The sequence below is a fragment of the Carcharhinus amblyrhynchos genome, chromosome 18, assembly GCF_965287045.1.
Source record: "Carcharhinus amblyrhynchos chromosome 18, sCarAmb.v2.hapA, whole genome shotgun sequence".
Lineage (NCBI taxonomy): Eukaryota > Metazoa > Chordata > Chondrichthyes > Carcharhiniformes > Carcharhinidae > Carcharhinus > Carcharhinus amblyrhynchos.
In genome coordinates, this window is record NC_137341.1 from 39,683,045 (window position 1) to 39,704,662 (window position 21,618).

The 21,618-nt window shown below is 42.5% G+C and overlaps 1 protein-coding gene, 1 long non-coding RNA gene and 3 other non-coding genes across 6 annotated transcripts in view; 1 reads left to right on the forward strand and 4 right to left on the reverse strand.

Moving 5' to 3' along the window:
- Positions 1 to 8,901: 8,901 nt before the first annotated feature.
- LOC145354692 (uncharacterized) lies at positions 8,902 to 13,772 on the reverse strand. Of its 2 annotated transcripts, XR_013888895.1 has the most exons (6): positions 13,731 to 13,772; positions 11,700 to 11,784; positions 11,012 to 11,079; positions 10,686 to 10,750; positions 9,928 to 10,021; positions 8,902 to 9,049 (listed from the first exon to the last, which is right to left on the reverse strand). It is a non-coding gene; the product is annotated as an uncharacterized LOC145354692 (long non-coding RNA). The 2 variants fall into 2 exon arrangements; XR_013888894.1 differs by lacking the exon at positions 13,731 to 13,772 and having other exon boundaries at positions 11,700 to 12,505.
- On the reverse strand, positions 9,119 to 9,207 carry LOC145355217 (small nucleolar RNA SNORD60). Its single transcript, XR_013888944.1, has one exon. It is a non-coding gene; the product is annotated as a small nucleolar RNA SNORD60 (small nucleolar RNA).
- Positions 10,504 to 10,596, reverse strand: LOC145355219 (small nucleolar RNA SNORD60). The gene has a single exon (XR_013888945.1). It is a non-coding gene; the product is annotated as a small nucleolar RNA SNORD60 (small nucleolar RNA).
- On the reverse strand, positions 10,816 to 10,908 carry LOC145355220 (small nucleolar RNA SNORD60). Its single transcript, XR_013888946.1, has one exon. It is a non-coding gene; the product is annotated as a small nucleolar RNA SNORD60 (small nucleolar RNA).
- A 311-nt stretch (positions 13,773 to 14,083) lies between the features above and the next one.
- Positions 14,084 to 21,618, forward strand: part of traf7 (TNF receptor-associated factor 7) — a 66,966-nt gene continuing 59,431 nt past the window's right edge. The window contains exon 1 of the mRNA XM_080206860.1: positions 14,084 to 14,193. The gene's annotated coding sequence lies outside the window, so the exon portion shown is untranslated. The remainder of the gene's footprint in view (positions 14,194 to 21,618) is intronic.

The window sequence follows — 21,618 nt, forward strand, 5'->3', positions numbered from 1 at the left end:
CTTCTGGAGGAACATTATCGTTACAGGAACTATATAAAAAAATTCCAAATTTGTGCACTATGCTTTCCTTATACTTAAGAACCACTAATTAATTGTTCAATCCAATTCCTTGTCTTCCACTAAAGCCTCATTTATCAAAATCACCCACCTGCTCATTGTCAATGTCTTCCATAAATCCCATTCTTATACCACCAGCAAATTTGCAATACTTTAAAGATCATTGAATTGAAACATCAACTTAGTTTCTCTTTCCATAGATTGTCAGATCTCCTGAAAATGTCCAGCACTTAGTTTCAAATGTCCAATATGGTGTTCAAGTTTGGAAGAGATGTTGCTGGTACCAAGTCTAAACCCCCTATCAATAAAACTGAGAAAAGTGGACAAAATTCTCATTCTTGGTTACACCACTATTCTTCAGTTGAGGAACCACCACTTACCTCTAATTCATTCTCTATATCACTGCTGCTCCATTCTCATTAGATCCTAGAATTCTTCAAGAAGCCTTGAGAATTAATGCCTTTTAGTACTACCTTGAGAAATAATCCAATCCATTCTGCTGTATTTCCTTTATTCAAACTTCCTGCAATTAATAAGATGCAAGGCTCTTGTGGGAAATTTTATGTTGGTGACCTGATTCTCAAAAAAAACTAAACTATATAAATTCCAAACTTCTTGTACTGCCTATGAATTGTCTGTTGACTGTTCAATCCAATTCCTTTAGTGCCAATAAACTTTATTGAAGACTTAATTAATTTCACAAAGGCAATAAATCTCAGTTACAAAGCGTGAATAAAATTTATTTTTAAAACATGGAAGACATACAAGACAAATAAGACATTAGCCACACAGCTGAGGTTAACACTGGCTGGTGCTAAAGACCACTCCAAAGGTCCGAAGTTCTAAGCCAAAATTCATTACAATTATAAGAACATAAGAACATAAGAAATAGGAGCAGGAGTAGGCCATCTAGCCCTTCGAGCCTGCCCCGCCATTCAATAAGATCATGGCTGATCTGTCGTGGCTCAGTTCCACATTCCCGCCCTCTCCCCATAACCCTTAATCCCTTCTCTTATCAAAAACCCATCAACCCGCTTCTTAAAAATATTTAGCGAGGCAGCCTCCACCACTTCAACGGGCAGAGAATTCCAGAGATTCACCACCCTTTGAGTGAAGAAGTTCCTCCTCAACTCCGTTCTAAACCGCCTCCCCTTTATCTTGAGGCTGTGCCCCCTAGTCCTACTGTCTTTTTTGAGCGGGAAGAGTCTCTCCACCTCTATCCTATCCATCCCATTCATCATCTTATAAGTCTCAATGAGATCTCCCCTCATTCTTCTAAACTCTAACGAGTACAAGCCTAGTTTATTCAGCCTCTCCTCATAGCTCAATCCCCTCAACTCCGGTATCAGCCTAGTAAACCTCCTCTGCACTCCCTCCAGGGCCAAAATATCCTTGCGCAGGTGCGGCGCCCAAAACTGCACACAGTACTCCAGCTGCGGCCTCACCAATGCCCTATACAGCTGCAGCAAGACCTCCCTACTTTTATATTCAATCCCCCTCGCTATGAAGGCCAGCATCCCATTCGCCTTCCTGACCACCTGCTGCACCTGCAAGCTGGGTTTTTGCGATTCATGCACAAGGACCCCGAGGTCCCTCTGCACCGTCGCCTGCTGCAGTTTTTCGCCACGTAAGTAATAGTCCTTCCTACCATTCTTCCTACCAAAGTGGACCACCTCACACTTGCCAACATTAAATTCCATTTGCCATTTCCTGGCCCATTCGCCCAGCCTATCTAGATCCTTCTGCAGACTCTCCACACCCTCCGCACAATTTGCCGTTCCCCCAATCTTGGTGTCATCAGCAAATTTCGACACCCTGCACTCGGTTCCCTCCTCCAGATCATCTATATAAATGGTAAATAGCTGAGGCCCCAGCACCGACCCCTGGGGCACCCCACTAGTCACCATCCGCCAATCCGAATAGCACCCATTGACCCCCACTCTCTGCCTCCTATTTGACAACCAATCCTCTATCCACGCTAACACCCTACCCCCAACTCCATGTCCCCTGACCTTCTGCAATAACCTCTTGTGAGGTACCTTGTCAAACGCCTTCTGAAAATCCAGAAAGACCACATCCACCGGCTCTCCTCTATCCACTGCCCTAGACACATCCTCATAGAACTCCAGTAAATTTGTCAGACACGACTTCCCTTTAATGAAACCGTGTTGCGTCCGCCCTATCAAGCAATTCCCTTCAAGATGCCTCGCAATTTCCTGCTTAATGATGGATTCTAACATTTTACCTACCACAGACGTTAAACTAACCGGCCTATAATTCCCCGCCTTTTGCCTGGCACCCTTCTTAAACAACGGCGTAACATTAGCCGTTTTCCAATCTTCCGGCACTTCCCCGGAATCCAGCGACGTCTGGAAAATAACCACCAAGGCATCCACTATCACCTCCGCCATTTCTTTCAGAACCCTCGGATGCATTCCATCCGGTCCTGGGGACTTGTCCACAATCAGCCCCTCCAGTCTGTCGAGCACCACCTCTCTAGTAACAGTAATGTCATTAAGACCCTCCATTCCTACCACATTTCCATCGCTAACACCCGGCAAATTATTCACGTCCTCCTCCGTGAAGACAGAAACAAAAAAGTTATTCAAGACCTTCGCCATATCCCCATCCCCTACCACTAGCTCCCCTTTCTCATCCTCTAAAGGACCAACGTTCACCCTAGCCAGCCTCTTCCTTTTTATATATTTATAAAAACTCTTGCTATCCTTTTTTATATTAAGCGCTAGCCCAGCCTCATAGCTTCTCCTACCCTCCTTTATCAACTTCTTTGTCAATCTTTGTTGACATTTAAACCTTTCCCAATCCTCTTCTCGCCCACTGCTCTTAGCTACTCTAAATTCCTCCGCTTTTAGTTTAACACTTTCCTTCACCTCCTTCGTTATCCACGGCTTATTACCTCTCTTCCTACTGTCCTTTTTAACCATCGGAATAAATTTCTGCTGAGCACCAAGAAAGATCTCCTTAAAGATCCTCCACTGCTCCTCAGCAGACCTACCTTCCAACGCGCTCCCCCAGTCCACATTCGCCAATTCTTCTCTCATCCTACCATACTCCCCTCTATTCAAACAAAGGACGCGCGTCCGGGAACCCACTTTCTCCTCCTCCATCTGCACCAGAAACTCCACCATACAATGATCACTCTCTCCAAGAGGATCCTTCACCGCAAGGTCCCTAATTCTACCCACCTCATTACATAGCACCAGATCCAAGATAGCTTGCTCCCTCGTCGGCTCCAACACACACTGTTCAAGGAAATTATCCTGGCAGCATTCCAAGAACTCCTCCTCGAGCCCACCTCGTCCAACATGGGTCGACCAATCAATATGCAGATTGAAATCTCCCATAACTACTGCCGTCCCATTCCTGCACGCCGCACTTATTTGCGTGTTAACAGCCCGCCCCACCTCCAGATCATTATTCGGGGGCCTATAGACGACACCCACCAGCGTCTTCCTCCCTTTGCTGTTCCTAATCTCCACCCACAACGATTCCACGTTCTGCTCTTTGGCTCCGATATCATCCCTTGCTACCACCTTGATACTATCCTTAATCAGCAGAGCTACGCCACCCCCTCTTTCCTCCTGCCTATCCTTCCTAAACACTTGATAGCCCTGTACATTCATCTCCCAGTCCCTGTCACCTTGCAGCCACGTCTCTGTAATGGCCACCAGATCGTATCCATTTGTGTCGATCTGCGCCACCAGCTCATCCACTTTATTCCGAATGCTTCGTGCATTCAGATAAAGCGCTTTCATCCCAGCCTTCACCTGGACCCTATTTGCCGTAACGCCACCAATTGGGACATCCTCGGCCTCTTCCCTTACCTGTACCCTATCCTTAACTTTAGACCTCGTAGCGTCACCTACCCTCGCACCCTCCCCCCCCCTAATTAGTTTAAAGCCCTGTCTACAGTCCTCTTTACTCGATTCGCCAACACTCTGGTCCCAGCACGATTCAGACCAACCCCATCCCGCCCGAACAAGTCCCACCTACCCCAATACTGGTGCCAATGCCCCATAAATTCGAACCCATTCCTCCCACACCAATCCCTGAGCCACCCATTCACTTCCTTTATCCTGTCAACCCTACGCCCGTCTGCACTCAGTTCAGGCAGTAGCCCAGAGACGACCACCTTGTCGGTTCTACTTTTTAATTCCATTCCCAGCTTCTCATACTCCCTCTGCAGATCCTCAGTCCGCACTTTGCCTACGTCGCCGGCACCCACATGTACTACAACGACCGGGTTCTCACCCTCCCACTCCAGGTTCCTCTGCAGCCCAGCTGTGACATCCTGTACCCGAGCACCAGGCAGACAACACACCCTTCTGTGCACTTTGTCATTGTGATTATATCTTTGATATCTAAAGTACTCCTGCTAATTAGCTTAAACTTGATTTCATTTCACACTAACATATCAGTCCAATACACGATGGATGCTTCAGCCAATTGTGAAACACTGCTCGACTTGGTGATCTTTCATTTTTTAATCTCAAAAATCAGATACCTGTCCCCTTGGCACGGTTAACTTACTCATTGCTATGCTTCTACTTAAATACCTTTCCCACTGGCATTCTGCCCGAAAAATAGATAGCACCATCGCTGGACCCAAGAGTTGATACTTTCTTGACAATGAACCTTTATATTTTATTAAATGTTTCTTCATTTGTCCTGAATACGAAACTTCATTGTATTTTCTGCTGGCCAAATAACTTCCAATTCTGAACTTTTAAACTATTGTAGTCCCAGCAACATCTGTATGTTGGCTGTAGTGAATATTTCAACCCTCCTAATATATTTGTGTTAAATGATCATGTAACATTAAAATCATCTTTCAAGTGTTTATCATTCACATGAGCAAACTGCCAACGTGAACTGGTTAGGTACAAATCATTTTAACTCCTTCCTTCCCATCATTTACTAAACCTAACTCTGTCTATGACGCTGGTTATAAATACAGAATCCCCCTTCCACAAAGACCAAGTCATTTTATTGCAAATATGTGCACGATTAGCTTTTGCCTATTTTTGCTGTTCCAAGATATGAACTAACACATTTGAACATTAGATTCAGCTGATCAGATTACCCAGACTGTTGCACTTCAAGCAGCTGCTTAGTCCAATGTGAGATATGCAGCTTTTCTCCTCTGCCTCTTTCAGCTTATTATTTGGAATAGAATCATAGAATCCAATAGTACAGGTCATTCAGCCCATCAAGTCTACAACAACCACAATCTCACCCAGGCCCTATCCCCATAACCCTTTGCATTAACCCTAGCTAGTCCCCCTAACACAAGGGCTATTTAGCATGGCCAATCCACCTAACCTGCACATCTTTGGACTGTGGGAAGAAACTGAAGCATGGAGGAAACCCAATGCAGACACAGGGAGAACATGCAAACTCCACACACTGACCCAAGCCAGGAATCAAACCTAGGCCCCTGCAAGGCAGCAGTGCTAACCGGAGTGCCAAATTAAACCTCCCCTACCACAATGGAGTTCAGATAGCCTAGACATACATCAAGCGTAATGGTTTTGAGACTGCCATTGCATTAGGCTACTCCACATAACCTGGTAAAACCTTGCACCTTACTAGTGCTAGGCTTCCTGAGCCAGGATCATAGTAAGATCCATAATAAAGAACAAAGAACAACACAGCACGGGAAACAGGCCCTTCGGCCCAACGAGCCCGTGCCGCCGTCCCACTGTCTGTGACCTATTCATGATTTTAGTCTACACCTAACGTGCGAGGATCAGGGAGGTCCAATTTAGTACCCAATCAATCAGCCTAAAATCAGCCTAGATCATGGAACCATTTGGCTTGAAATACATCAAGTATAATCTGAACTGACTCTCACCATCTAGATTTGATTAAACTAGCCAAGCTCAAATATATGACCCCAGTCTAATCATTCAATCTCCAAATAATTCTTGATTAATAAGGGGTTATGGGAAAAAGGGGATTTAAAAAAATCAGCCATGATTCAATAGCAGAGCAGACTCAAATGGGCCAAGTGGCCTGATTCTGCTCCTATGTCTCATGGTCAATTATTTTCTCTCCTCACCACCAGGGTAAGCACTGACCATTAAGCAGCCACATTTAAACTCAAGCATTATACAACTCAAATTGTGCAACCATAATTAGTACTATAGCATGAAGACAATGGTCTCTTTAGTTGGAGGCACAGGTACTTCTAACAATTTGCCCATGTTACAGTAGCCAATCATAATTCCAGCACCCACACGTGCACTTCATTCTGCAGGCAAAGGTAATCAAAAACCTATCCCCAGTCCAGATGTTGGCAGGACTGGAAGCATCAAATCACTATCATAGGTTAATTGTTGAGCATTTCATCAGCTCTGGCTGGATTATCAGTTGTAAAATGGAAATGGTAGGCTAGAACAGCCATTGCTCAGTTGTAGCATTCATCCAAAGCATTGTTTCCATCATTCAGATGAGACATTAAAACCTAACTCATGATTCCTTGGACCTACTTAAAGAGCAGGCAGGAACACATTCTCCTGGAGTCCTTTATCTCAAACAAATAGATTGTCCAGACATCTATTTTAAGGCACGTGTTAGCATAGGATGCTTTGTTAATGTTCGTTTCTCAAAGCCTGACTGAGTTAACTATAATTACAGTTGTCAACCTATATTCAAGCAGTGTACTGACACTGGAAATAATTTAGGACCTGCTCTACTAGACATGCAACAGCTTTTTTTGGACATCAAAGAATTAATAAAAATTCCTCTTAAAATTAGAAAATGGATGCATGAACAGGCTATTTGGCCCTTTGAATGGTGGTACAGGTTTAATAATATCATGCACTTTCAGTATCCCACTCTCTCCATATCCTTTGATCCCTTTAGCCACTAGGCTCATGTCTTATCTCCATCTTGAACATCACTAACAAATTGGCTTCAACCGCTCTCTGCAGTAGAGAATTCCACAGGTTCACAACTGAGTGAAGTTTTTCCTCATCTCAGGCCTGAATGGCTTACCCCTTATTCTTAGGCTGTGAGTTTTGCACTCAATATCAAACATTCTCCCCACATCCAGCCCAAGGATTTTATGTTTGAGATTCCCTTCTCATTCTAAATTCCAGTGAGTAACCCAGTTGATCCAGTGTCTCATTTGTCAGTCCTGTCATTCCAGGAATCAGTCTGGTGAACTGTCACTGGACTCCCACCAAGTCCTTCCTCAGAGTAAGAGGCCAAAACTACACACAATACTCAAGGTATGGCCTCAAAGTCCTGAGGAACTTTGAAGGCATCCTTACTCCTATACTCAAATCTGCTTGTCACAAGCTTTCCTCACTGCTTGCTGTACCTGCATGCCAACCTTCATGTTGAGATGCTGGCACAGGATACCTAGTTAAAGTCCAGATTTGTTTGTTAGCACAAGCCTCAAGCTTTGAGTGTTGCACCTTCAGGTGAGTGGGAGTCATTGATTGACAGTTTGAACACAAAGCTACACCAACCTCAAGCCAAACATGGGACATGGCAGAGTACCCTTCATTTTCCAGTACTTTAGAGCCTTCAACAGGTCATTGATGAAGATGAACATCTTGTCAAGGCCATCCCCACCTTGCCTTCAAATAATCAACCTCAAACAGACCATTGTCTGGAGCAAACTGCCCAACCATCTAGTGACCATGACACCACACAACCCTGCTACAGCAACCTCTGCAAGACATGCCAGATCAACATGGATGCCATCATCTCATGAGATGATCTTCCACCAGGTATGTACTCTGGCAACTCAGCCAACATTATCTACCTGATACACTGCAGGAAAGGATGTCCTAAGGCATGGTACATTGGGGAAACCATGCAGACACTACAACAGATGAATGAATACTGCTCGACAATCACCAGACAACACATCTCTTCCTGTTGGGGAAGGCTGCCTTCATGACAATGCAGAATCACTGAGCAGAAACTAATAGCCAAATTCCACACAAAAGGATGGCCTCAACTGGAATCTTGGGTTCATGTCACATTATCTATCACCCTCAACTTGCCTGGGCTTGCAGAATCTAACCATCCTACCTGGAGACAATACACATCTCAAACTTGTGCTTAACCTTCTCTCCCTTAATTGTCTGTACCTTTAAGGCTTGATTACCTGTAAAGGCTCACATTCCAACTATTATCTTGTAAATGGATTTTTGTCTTTACATGCCCTGTTTGCAAAGAACTCCCATTCACCTGATGGAACTGCACTCCAAAGCTTGTGACTGTGCTACCAAATAAGTCAGCTGGACTTTAACCTGATGTTGAGACTTTTTACTGCACCAAGTGTTCCACCATTACACCTAGGTCACATGCACTTCCCCTTTTCCTAAACTGTCACCAGTCAGATAACAATGTTCATTCCTGTTTTTGCCAATGTAGATAACCTCCCACTTACCCACATTATATGCATTTGCAAAATATTTGCCCACTCTGCCAGCCTAAATCATCCAGCAGCCTCTTAGCATTTGCCTCACACTACCACCTAGCTTAGTGTCATCTGCAAATTTGGACATTAGTGATTTAGACAAAAGAATTGAATGTAATGTATATTGTGAATAGCTGGGGTCCCAGCCCTGAACCTTCTGGTATCTCACTAGTTATTGTTTGCCACTCTGAAAAGGACTGTATCTCCCCACTTTGCTTCCTGTCTGCCAACCATTTCTCTATCCCCAGTACAAGCTTTAATTTTGCTCACTGATCTCTTGCATGGACCTTATCAAAAGCTGTCTTCAGCTGTTTCAAGTCCTAACATTCTCAACAGTACCAGATGAGGACTAGTCAATATAATTTAAAAAAGTGAATACCATATTTAAGACAACTGATTTATTTATCAAGTCAAAGTACAAGGTGTGCATCTTGATGAATATGCTCCCAATAGCTGTGTGGCAATTAGACACCAGCCTAATTTGCCATGTGATTCACATGCTTCCAAAGTCACCCAGTCAAAATCGATAACCTGTAACAATTAAAACATTTGGGTCAGTAATATCAAGTACATCCAATTCTATGGCACACTTGCGCAAATGAGCCTCAGGTACAAAGTATAATCAAGTATTGCTTTAATGCAACACTTTCATTGGAGATGTCAGAAATATTAAAGACTCATCATGGGCTCAATATTTGTGAAGTTCCAAGTGTAGCTCTAACTTAGAACAGTCAATTCATATTACACTACTTCAGTGTGCAATAAAACATCAATTTATCAGAAGGATAATAGCCACTACACACTTATGCTGATTGACACTGATGTCAAAAAAATCTCAAATTTAATCAACATTTGCTGGTATTTTTGGACTCCATTGCCTATAAACAGGATAGTATCTGCAAGATGCATACCCAGTTCTGACACCACAAACTCCCTGCATGTACTATTGCATTACAATACTGAATGTATTCTGTGCTGTGAAGTGAAGAATGGTGTTCTACATTCAGAATGAACAGTACAGAAAGAAGCCATGCAGCCCATCAAGCTTGCACCAAACAATCCCACCCAGATTCCATCCCTATAACCCCACATATTTACAGTCCTAATCCCCCTGACATTAAGGGCAATTTATCACAGCCAATCAACCCAACCCAAACATCTTTGGACCATGGGAGGAAACCCATGCATTCATGGGGAAGAATATGCAAACTCAAGTGATCTGAGGCTTGAATTGAACCCAGGTTCCTGGTGCTGTGAAGCAGCAGTGCTAACCACTGAGTACTCCTGCATAATTCTGTCTCCTTGCATTCTATACACTATTTCTGCCCAAAATTAAAATTAACAGCAAGTTGGCATTTCTAATATCAAAATTATCAGCCACAACTTTAACCCTCTCAGTTAACACTTACCATAGCTCTCATTAAGTGCCAGCAGATTGCTGCTACTGTTGAAGTATCATCCAAATTACAGTTGCCAGTATTTCATCAGCAGCTACCACTGTGCCTGGAAGTACCCATAATAGTTAATAATAAATAAAATTAGTTTACAATGCTTTTAAAATAAAGCCTCAGCCAGAGTAGTAATCAAGCACTGCTTTAATTCAACACTTCCACTGGAGATGTCAGAAATAGAAAAAAGCTCACAGGCTCAACATTTGCAATGTTCTTAAAACAGCTAATCTTCCACTATAAATGCATGCTTTAAACATCTAGCACTTACTGGTCTCAACACAGACCACTTCATATATGTAACACAAATGGCAAGGTCCATTAGGTGAGCAGTACATAACAATCCAAATTAGATTAAACTGGATCCAGGAATTATCCTATTACAAGTAATTAATCCTTACCTGTTTACACCATCAGTCAACTGCTGAAATTTGATATTTTGCTGCCAGTGCTGCATTGGCACTTCATCACCTTAGCCCAAAACACCATAATAATGATGTTAGAGTTGTAGAGAAATTTTACAAAGCTTTTGAAATTAAGCCTCAGCCATAAAGCAGTAATCAAGCATTGCTTTTAATGCAATACTTTCATTGGAGGTGTCAGAAATAGAAAAAAGGCTCATCACAGGCTTAACATCTGTAAAGTTACCTTTTACTAAAATGCATTCCTACAATTTAAGCTACATTTTGAAATCCTGATTACATGTAATTAATCCTTACCCGTCTCCAGTACCAATGACACTTTGACAGCAGCCAGTGTTTGATCAGTAGTTTATTATCCAAGCCTGAAATGACAATACAGTGTCAGTTGAAAGCATCACAATGATTAACTCACACTGCCTCTAAAATTAAGCCTCAGCCACAAAGTTGTAATCAAGCATTGCTTTGGCACAATACTTTCATTGGAGGTGTCAGAAATAGAAAAAAAGGCTCATCACAGGCTCAACATTTGTTAAGTTCTTTAAAAAACATCCCTCTGCTAAAATGTATTCCTTTAAACTTGTACAGAATTCTGATTTCATCTTTTACAAATAACTAATTCTTACCTGTGCCTTTGGCACCATTATGTCAGATGCCACAGCCAATATTTCATCAGCAGTCTATCACACCAAGCCTGAAATGACACAATAGAGTGTGAGCTGAAGTATAGAAATTATTAATTCACATGGCTTTCAAAATTAAGCCTCAGCCACAAAATAGTAATCAAGCATGGCTTTAATGCAATACTTTCATTGGCAATGTCAAGAATAAAACAAGGCAGGCTCAGGTTCTAAACAATTCTACCCAAGCAAAATGGAATCTTCTCCACTGCCTCTTGCTCACCAACCCTTTCGCCTGACGTTCAAGTGTGTAAAAGTCATCGTTATTAATCTCTTCATCCACCAAGGCTGCTGCCATTGTCACCTTTCAAGCCATCACAGCAGGGCATTGGCCTCCAGCCAGCCCCTGACTGCCAAGGAGGGCACAATTCAGAAAGATTTCACCCCCCCTCCCCTCAGGCTACTTCACCCTTCCATTGTGCTGCACTCCAACTCAAGGACACAAATGCTCAAACATGGGTACTGTCCACAACAGGTGGACAACATAGAAGTTATTGTTTTCAGCCAAGATGTTAATTTACTGGGAATACTAGTTTCCTTTTATCTTTACCATATAACTATTTATAAATACAGTGGGTCTACATTACAAAGCCTCCAACCCTCTCCCCCACAAAGACTCTCCAGACTAACTCACAGTAGTGCCAATCTGCAGGCAAATGCACTTCTCCAGTCCATCCCCAAGGTCTAAAAACAGTTCTTCCATTAGCTTTCAAGGACACCTGGAAACAAAACAACAAGTCTGATCCAACATATTGCAATCAGTTTAGCAAAGGTTAATTAACTCAGCTTTTCAGTTAAATACATCATATGCATGCATATCTGGCCCCCTCTTCACACCATCCCTCAAAACAACAAACAACTTCTCACCAAGGCTACTGTGCTTATCATGGTTTCAACATTACTGAGCGCTCACTTAAAGTGATGGTTACATTCCTGAAAAGTCTCCACTCAGGGATACCATCCTTTTAAAGGAAAAAAATGTGAAAGCTAGACTTTAACTGAAAACAGCAAAATATTTCTTGAAATGTGCAGGTCAAAATGGTGCAGATCACAAGTTTCACTGCTCAGAATCATGAGGCCAGATCATGCAATTACAAGAGGAATGTGAGGACATATCACACAGCAAGCCTGCACATCTTTTGCACTGTGGGAGGAAACCCATGCAGACATGGGGGAGAATGTGCAAACTCCAGAGTGTCCCAAAATGGGAATTAAACCTGGGTCCCTGGCACTGAAGCAGCAGTGCTAACCAATATGCCATCATGTCACATATCCCCATATCTCAGTTTGCATGTGAAGTGAGGAATACCACACTTTAAATGGAACCCAGACAAAAATAAAGCCATTTAAATTGAAACCACTTAAACAGGGATTAACTGAGCTCTCACTTGAAAGATCTGACAAAGGATCATCTCAACTCAATGTTGGTTCTATTCACAGCCACCACTGCCACAGGCCCCCCCCCCTCCACAATGCCATCAGACCTGCTGAAATTTTCCAACTTTTCAGTTTTTGTTTGTTTTCTTCATCCACTCCATTGTGTTTTTATCTCACTTAAAAGCAGCGATGAAAAGAATACCATGTGAGAATCGCAGAATCCCTAAAGTGTACAAGACCATTCAGCCCATCAAACCTGCACCACCAACAATCCCACCCTGGCCCTAACTCCACAATTATTCTATTAATCCCCCAACAGCAAGGGGCAATTTAGCATGGCCAATCCAATTAAGACATTTTTGGAGTGTGGGAGGTAACAAGACCACCCAAAGGAAACCCACACAGATACAGGGAGAATGTACAAAGCCCACACAGATAGTCATAGAATCCCTACATTCAGCACATTGTTGTTGGTGCAGACTCAATCCCACCCAGATCTTGGTCACCCTATTATAGAAAGAATGCAGAAAAGATTTACTAGGGTGCAATTAGGATTTGATGGTTTGAGTTATGAGAGGCTGGATAGACTGGAACTTTTTCTCTGGAGCATAGGAGGCTGAGAGGTGACCTTAGAGTTCTATAAAGTAAGGAGGGGCACAGGTCAACTGGATAATGAATATCTTTTCCCAAAGTTAGGGGAAATCTAAAACTAGAAGGCATTGGTTTAAGGAGAGGGGAGAGATACACAAGTATCCAGAGGGACAATTTTTTCAGAGGGTGGAGCGTATCTGGAACAAACCACCAGAGGTGGATACAATTTTGTCTTTTAAAAAGCATTTAGACAGTTATATGAGTACGATGGGTATAGAGATATACACTAAATGGGGGTAATTAGGATTAGCTTAGGGGTTTGAAAAAAATGGCGGCATGTACAAGTTGCGCCAAAGGGGTCTGTCTCCACGTGTAAACCTCTATAAGGCCCTACTCCCCACATAGATACGGGGAGAAAGTGTAGACTCTACACAGTGACCCGAGGTCGGAATCGAACCCACGTCCCCAGCGCTGTGAGGCAGCAGTGCTAACCACCATGCCACCAGGGATAGTCGGCTCAGGCCTGATAACATCGCCTCCTGCAAAAACACGGGGATTTATTTACACTTTCAATTCAAATATAGATTCTGACTGCTTATCGCTCTAAGTAGAAGCGTTTACTAACTAATCCTCCATAAAGAAATGGACACTAAGAGACTTTTTGGACATTAAAAACTCCATTTCAACTCGCACTAACCTTCCTTCTCAGATCCACCCGTCGAAAGAGAGAACTTGCCGCCTGTTCGGGATAAATATACGACACCCTTCTGTCAATCACCCACCTTCCCGCCTGCCTATTGGACAGGATGCCTTAACTGACACCTCAGATAACCAATGGACTTCTGATCTGGGGAATAGTCTGACCAGCTTCTGTCCAATGAACGCCGGTGAGGGCGGTGCATGAGCCGTGGGGGGCGGGGGCGGGAACGCAGCCCGCACAGCCTGCCGGGTAATGTAGTCCCGGCCGATGCCCGCTGCCATGGGGGGGCGGGATCGCGAGACTCCAACTCCCGGCCTGCCCATCGGCTTGCTCCGGCGTATGCGCGGCGGGAGGGGGAGCGCGCGGCCGGCAGCTGGAGGAGGGTGGTTGGTTCCTTCAAATTTTGTTGTCAGTTGGCGGACGGTGGGGGCTTAAAAATGTCGAGCGGAATGGTTTGCGGGTAAGAGGAGTTTGTTTTGTTTCGTGTAGCGGGGAGAGTACTTTAAACACAGCGACTGTTTAAAACGTCAGAGGAGGGTAAAAATGGAGCCAGACTTGGCGGCTGATCTGCCAAGACGAGCCGTCTGAGAAGTGGCTTCCAACGGCAGAGGGGAAGACTTGGTGCTGAGGGACGGGTCAGGCCAACTGTGCCCCTTTTCCCGTTGTGAGGGGAGATATTCTGGCCGTCACTTCTTCTTCCCCCCCCCCCCCACCCACCCACCCATATGAACCCTTCTCCACCTCCGGGTCCTACTGCCCGGTCGACTCCACCATTGGTCCTTTGTCAAAAGCAGCGACCTGTATTGGCACTCTGCCCCTTCCCCTGTGCCAACCTGCTGCTTCACCTGTGCCTCTCTGCCCCCATCCACTTGCATTTAGGCAAGTTAGCCTGGCTCTGCTCACCGCTCAGGCCTTTGCCATAATGCAACACTTAATAGAATATAGAACGGTACAGCACAGTACAGGCCCTTTGGCCCTCAATGTTATGCTGAGCTATGTCCAAACCCAAGATCAAGCTATCCCACTCCCTATCATTCTGCTGTGCTCCATATGCCTGTCCAATAACCGCTTGAAAGTTCCTAAAGTGTTTGACTCCACTATCACAGCAGGCAGTCCATTCCACACCCCAACCACTCTGTGAGTGAAGAACCTATCTCGGACGTTCCTCCATTATCTCCCACCATGGACCTTATAGTTATGCCCCCTAGTAACAGCTACATCCATCTGAGGAAATAGTCTCTGAATGTCCACTCTATCTATCCCCCCATCATCTTATAAACTTCTTTTAAGTCACCTTCGCATTTCTCTATGTTAACGGGTTTAAAGTTGAACCATTAGTGTTGTAAGTAGGTTTACATTAACACTGCATTGACGTTTCTGTGACAATCCCCTAGTTGTCACAATCTGGCATCTGTTCAGGTACACTCGAAGTAAAATGCGTGGCATCTAACCAGCACTACTTGTGCAATGAAACCAGAGCACTGGGAGGAAACCTGCGCTGACATGGGAAGAACATGCGGACTCCGTGCAGACAGTGACCCAAACCGGGAATTGAACCCGGGTCCCTGGCGCTGCAAGGCAACAATGCTACCCTGGGGGTAGTCTTTGTCTTTTTAAAATACACACTGATTACAGAAACGGAAGGAAACAAGAGTTTCAGTTCTCTTTCGTGTCATCATTGAATCACAACAGTACAGAAGAAGGCCGTTTGGCCCATCAAGCCTGCACCAACAACAATCCCACTCAGGCCCTATCCCCATAACCCCCTGTATTTACCCTGTTAGTCCTTCTGACAAAAAGGGGCAATTTATCGTAGTTGTTCATCTGGATATTTAAATAGAGTAAAATTTTGCTGTTTGGAATACTGGAGTTAGCAAAATGCTTGTAGATCTGAGCTGGCCATTAGTGGACTCCATTTGAAAAATTAAACTTGAATCACTGTGCTGAATAAAATCATTTAAAATGCTTTTTGAGGCCAGAATTTCTAGAGAAGTCTAGTGCAATTTGCAAGTCAAGATTTTTGGAAAGCATTTGGCTAAGAATTTATAAAGAAATTAATAAAATTACAGTATGAAAGGATAAGTTGTAAATTGGTTGGCTATAAATGGTAATTAAATTCATTTGCTATTACAATGTCATAGTTAGGAAGTCCCTTTTGCTTGCATGATTTATCAGTGTTCTTGACAGGGAAATATTAAGTAATGATAGAAAGGCTGGATGTACTGAGGGTTCTGTACAACATTCAAGAAAATGAACAACCATTTGTCTGATCAGAGATGAATAGCAAATGGCATCTACAGCCATAAATTGCAAATAAATGATACAATAAAAAAAAAGGACCTAAAGATTATCGCTACCATCCCTCAAAGAGGATAACACTGGAGAACAGTGTTCAAGAGAAACCTGTTTGCAACAGTTGAGCAGTCACTAATTAGGTTGCTTTCTATCATGGGACACCACAACTGCTCAAAGGGAACAATGTCTAACCAAAAACACAAAAGTTAAAGCACTGAGCGAGGCAACAAAAAATTCAATGGCTAGTGCTGGTCCTTCTGCTCACCAAAAAGCTGAAAATGCCGATCTAAGACTTAACATTAGTTAGCAGAAACTCAAATTCAATAGTTTCACTGGACATTTTATTCTTTCAGTTAAATCACTGTGAAAGGATGGGGAAATCTTATCCAGCAGCAATTTTACAAAGTTGACATTTTAAAATATATTTACCCCAATGGATTTATGTACAGCACAAAATTTAATGGTTAGCGCACGTCTTTCTGTTTTATTTGCAGCCTAATGGTTGAGTCCTTGTTCACAAAATGAAGGGAATGTTCTCAGCATCATACTTCATTTCTCTACAGACAACAGTTTTAAGGCCAGATTTACTGTCCTAACTACTGACCAATTTCTCAGCATTTTGCCTCCTGTATTCATTTTACAGAGGAGACGGTAAATGGAGTAGTTTGGCTTTGTCCTTGGGTCCTATTAGCATTTGTTGGGGCAATTAGTTTTGTTTTACTTTGATTTGATTTATTATTGTCACGTATTGGGATACAATGAAAAGTATTGTTTCTTGCGTGCTGTATAGATGAAGCATACCATTCATAGAGTACATAGAAGTGAAGGAGAGGGTGCAGAATGTAATGTTGCAATACAGCTGTTTTAAGAGAAGTATATAAAATCAATCTTCACTCATTTACACATACCAATAGGCTTCCTTTTATACTTCTGTAAAGTTAAGATTCTCTTCTTCTTAAAGACACAATGCTCAGTAAAGCAGTCAGTGTAATCGAAAACTGCACAGACCCCGCCCACACACTTTTACAGCAGGAAAAAGCCAGAGAAGTCTGAGGTCACGTACCAACCAACTCAAGAACAGCTTCTTCCCTGCTGCCATCAGACTTGAATGGACCTACCTTATACTAAGTTGATCTTTCTTTACACTCTAGTTGTGACTGTAACACTGCATTCTGCACCCTCTTTCCTTCTCTGTGTATGGCATGCTTTGTCTGTTTAGCACACAAGAAACAATACTTTTCACTGTATACCAATACGTGACAATAAATCAAATCAATGCACCTTCCTTAGAAAAGATACGTTTGCTTTTTTTATAATTTGCATGTTGTGTATAAAGTTTATTTATTAGTCACAAGTAAGGCTTACATTAACACTGTGATGAAGTTACTGTGAAATTCCCCTAGTTGCCACACTACGGCACCTGTTCGGATCAATGCACCTAACCAGCACATCTTTCAGGCTTTCAGCTGAGATCCATAAGCATTTTGCTAGCTCCAGTATTTCAAACAGAAAACTTTGCTCTTTTTAAACATCCAGATGAGCAGACGGGTAATAAATTACCTTCTACAGACTGCATTCTGCTGTTGTGCTTTCCAGATCAGACTTTACGGCTTAAACGATAAAACAACTGCCATCAAATTATCCATGTGTAGCCACAATCCACTGTCCCATCTGCTTTCAATTGCACCAATTAGTTCATTTTTTAGGTGCTGCGCTGTACTAATTTATACTCTGCAGTTGTAGAACTCATTCTGGAGTCCATTGGCATCTGCGGAATTTTATTTCAACCACTTGATGTTCTATTGCTCTTTAAACTGTAGCTTTTTATTTGTTCTTGGGATGTGAACTTGGCTGGCAAGAAGTGTTTGGTAGGTGTTGTCTTGGTGAGCTGCTACAATGCATCTTGTAAAATGGCATACACTGCTGCCACTGTCAGTGGTGGAGGGAGCTACTCACCAAGGCTTCTTTGACAGAACCTTCCAAACCTGCGACCTCTACAATCTAGCAGGGCAAGGGCAGCAAAGGTATGGGAACAGCAACATCAACAAGTTACCTTCCAAGCCACATGCCATCCTGATTTGGAATGATATTGCCATTTCTGCATTGTTGCCGTGTCAAAATCCTGCAACTCCCTAATGGCACAGTTGGTGCACATGCACCACTTGGATTGCAACGATTCAAGAAGGCAGTTCACCACCACTTTCTCATGCAATTAGGGATGGATAATCAATGCTCGTCTCGTGAACAAAGCCCATGTCCTGTGAAAGAATAAACAAAATGTTTAAGGTGGTGGATGGATGCAGTCAAATTGCTTTGTCTTGGATGATGTCAAGTTTCTTGAGTGTTGTTGGGTCTTCACTAATCCAGGAAAGTAGAACGTATTCCTTCACTCCCCTGACTTGTGCCTTGTTGATGATGGGCAGGCTTTAGTGAGTTATTTGCTGCAGAACTCCCAGCTTTTGAATGACTCTTGGAATCACTGTATTTATATGGCTGGCATGATGTGGAGCTGCCAGCGACGGACTGGGGTAAACACAGTAAAAAGTCTCACAACACCAGGTTAAAGTCCAACAGGTTTATTTGGTAGCAAAGACCACTAGTTTTTGGGCTTCTGCCCCTTCAATAGTGAGTGGGGCATTCTGATCACAAACAGGACATATATATCTTTATATGCCCTGTTTGTGATCAGAATGCCCCACTCACCTGATGAAGGGGCAGAAGCCCAAAAACTAGTGGTGTTTCCTACCAAATAAACCTGTTGGACTTCTTACTTTATACGGCTGGTCCAGTTAAGTTTCTGGTCGTTGGTAACACCCCGGTTGTTGGTGGTCAATTCAGCAGTGGTAATGCCATTGAATCTCAAAGAAAAGTTTAGATTTATTGTAGATCCATAGAACTCCAACATTGCAGAAGGAGGTCATTTGACCCATTGAGTCTGCACTGACTCTCCAAAAGAGCACCTTAGAGAGAGCATCCTATCCCTCTGTCCTATCCCTGTAACCCTATGTCAGGTCAATCCTCCTAACCTACGCATATTTTGACACTAAGGAGCAATGTAACATGGCCAATCTAGATTGTGGGAAGACACCAGGGTACCCAGAGGAAACTTGTGCAGACACGGACACGGAGAACGTGAAAACTCCACACAGACAGTCATCCAAGGCCAGGACTGAACCTGGGTCCCTGGCACTGAGAAAGCAGTGCTAACCATTGTGCTGTCATTGCCAGGCACTTATCTGGCTCAAATGTTATTTGCTACTTGCCAGCCTTTCAAATCTGTAGGGTTGGAAAACATAATTTAATAACAAATTGCTCTCACCAGTTCCAACCTGTAACCCACCGTTTGATGCTAAGCGTCATATGTAATGGACTAGCTTTGTGCTGAGGAAAGCAAGTTTAAAAGCTCTGGAGAAATTGTTAGTTTTTAAGTTATGTTATTTTTGTTTGCATTGTCCATATAATGACTTATTTTTAAAGTGACATTTGCATTTTAAAGAAAAATACTTCATGTTGATCAATTATCTTGTCTTGGCTGCTATGCATTTTGTCTTACCTCTTATTGATCAGCAAACTTGGCCTTCCCACAGCCATGACATTTATTCCTGCCTGAAGGTTGGAAGAATCTTTATCATTGCTGTTTCCAAGTTAATCTAATTTCCAAGGCATTATGTGAGATTCAGATTCCCACCAGAGACCCTCTTGCATTTTATTTATTGTGTGAGGCTTTTTTTTAAACAATGTGAGGCATTTTACAGCAGCTTGACACTTCGTCAATTGTGCTAATGCTTTATAAAAGTCAGCAAATGTTCTGCATCTTCTTCAAAATTGTCAACCTGTTCCAAAGCTAGAATTGAAATATGTTCTGAAATTAGCAAAACTGCATCTTAAGCTTTTCAAAATTTCCAGATACTTATAGCCAGCACAAATATTAATGACTTCTTGAAAATACACCTTCAGTTTCAAGGATTTCAATATCTTTCTATTCTTAACAGCCAGATTATTATTTAGTTTGCGTGTAAACTTGAGCTACCATGGCAATGACATATTGTAACTATGTTATCTACAGCTTCTGCTGTAACATCATATTGTCATTTTTGAATTTGGGCAGCAGTCCATGAAGGTGGTATTACTGAATTATTTACAAATTTTTTTTGTCTTTGCATGTTTAGACCTTAGATTATTTCTGTAACTTTGGTTTTAATATTGATCCTTTGCTGTTTGAAGTTGGATTTTGTTTTCGTTATTAGATGTTGCTTCCATCAGGGAACTGATCGTGAAACGTGTCCAGTGGTTGCCATTCCATTGGTGCTATATTGGATTTTTGATTTGATTTATTATTGTCACATGTATTGTTTCTTGCATGCTATACAGACGAAACATACCATTTATAGAGAAGGAAACGAGAGAGTGCAGAATGTAGTGTTACAGTCATGGCTGGGGAGTAGAGAAAGATCAGCTTAATTAATTAAGTAAGTCCATTCGAAGGTCTGATAGCAACAGGGTAGAAGCTGTTCTTGAGTTGGTTGGTACGTGACATCAGACTTTTGTATCTTTTTCTTGACGGAACAGGGTAGAAGAGAGAATGTCTGGGGTGCATGGGGTCCTTAATTCTGCTACTGCTTTGCCGAGGCACTGGGAAGTGTAGACAGAGTCCATGGATGGGAGGCTAGTTTGCGTGATAGATTGGGTTACATTCACAATCTTTTGTAGTTCCTTGCGGTCTTGTACAGAGCAGGAGCCATTCCAAGCTGTGATACAACCGGAAAGAATGCTTTCTGTCGTGCATCTGTAAAAGCTGGTGAGAGATTGCTGCCGTTAAGTGATGCTGTACTAATATTACGTTGTTATTGTGACCAATTCTGGTCATTTGTTGTTGCATTGAATATCCTTGGCTTCTGCACTGAAATTGATCAGTGGATTTTTAAAAAAGAATTTGTGCTGGGCTGAATCAGGTATCAGAAGCTGATCTCGAATCAGTACAAATGGCTCTTGTTTTTTCTGGTGGAAACATTTAATTGATACCAACAGAGAAACTGCAAAAAAATTACGGTTAATGTATTTCCCATCTTAATCACATTCTGTGTAGTCGCTACCCAATTCTTGCATTGTATCTCTTCAAATTTATCTTTCAAAACAATCTTTTATTATTTAATCCTTATCTATTTTTTCCGCAACAAGTCATTTTCAAAATATCAAATTTTATTGTTCCTTCCTTGTGCTCTCAGCATAAAATCAAATCTGAAGGTCACCAGCATTGCAAATTATAGATCACCCGCTACCTGGAGAGTGTGGCTAAATAATACTACAAAATCCAGAAAAAATTGCCTGCTGGCTTAGAGGTGGCGCAGCTCCTTACAGTAAAGTACTTGAGGCTTTTCTTGAGATACAAACTCATGACATGGCATAAATTCCCAAGAGTGTCATATTTCCTTACTAATGTAAAATTTACTGTTTTTGTGATGGTTAGATTTCACCCACTTCAAAGGAGATGGTGAAAATTGCCCTTGTTCAATTCCACCTCTGTGAGGCCTAATTCTTAACTACTTTGGAGTGCACTGAATTTGAAATCACAGCTGTACATTTTGATTCT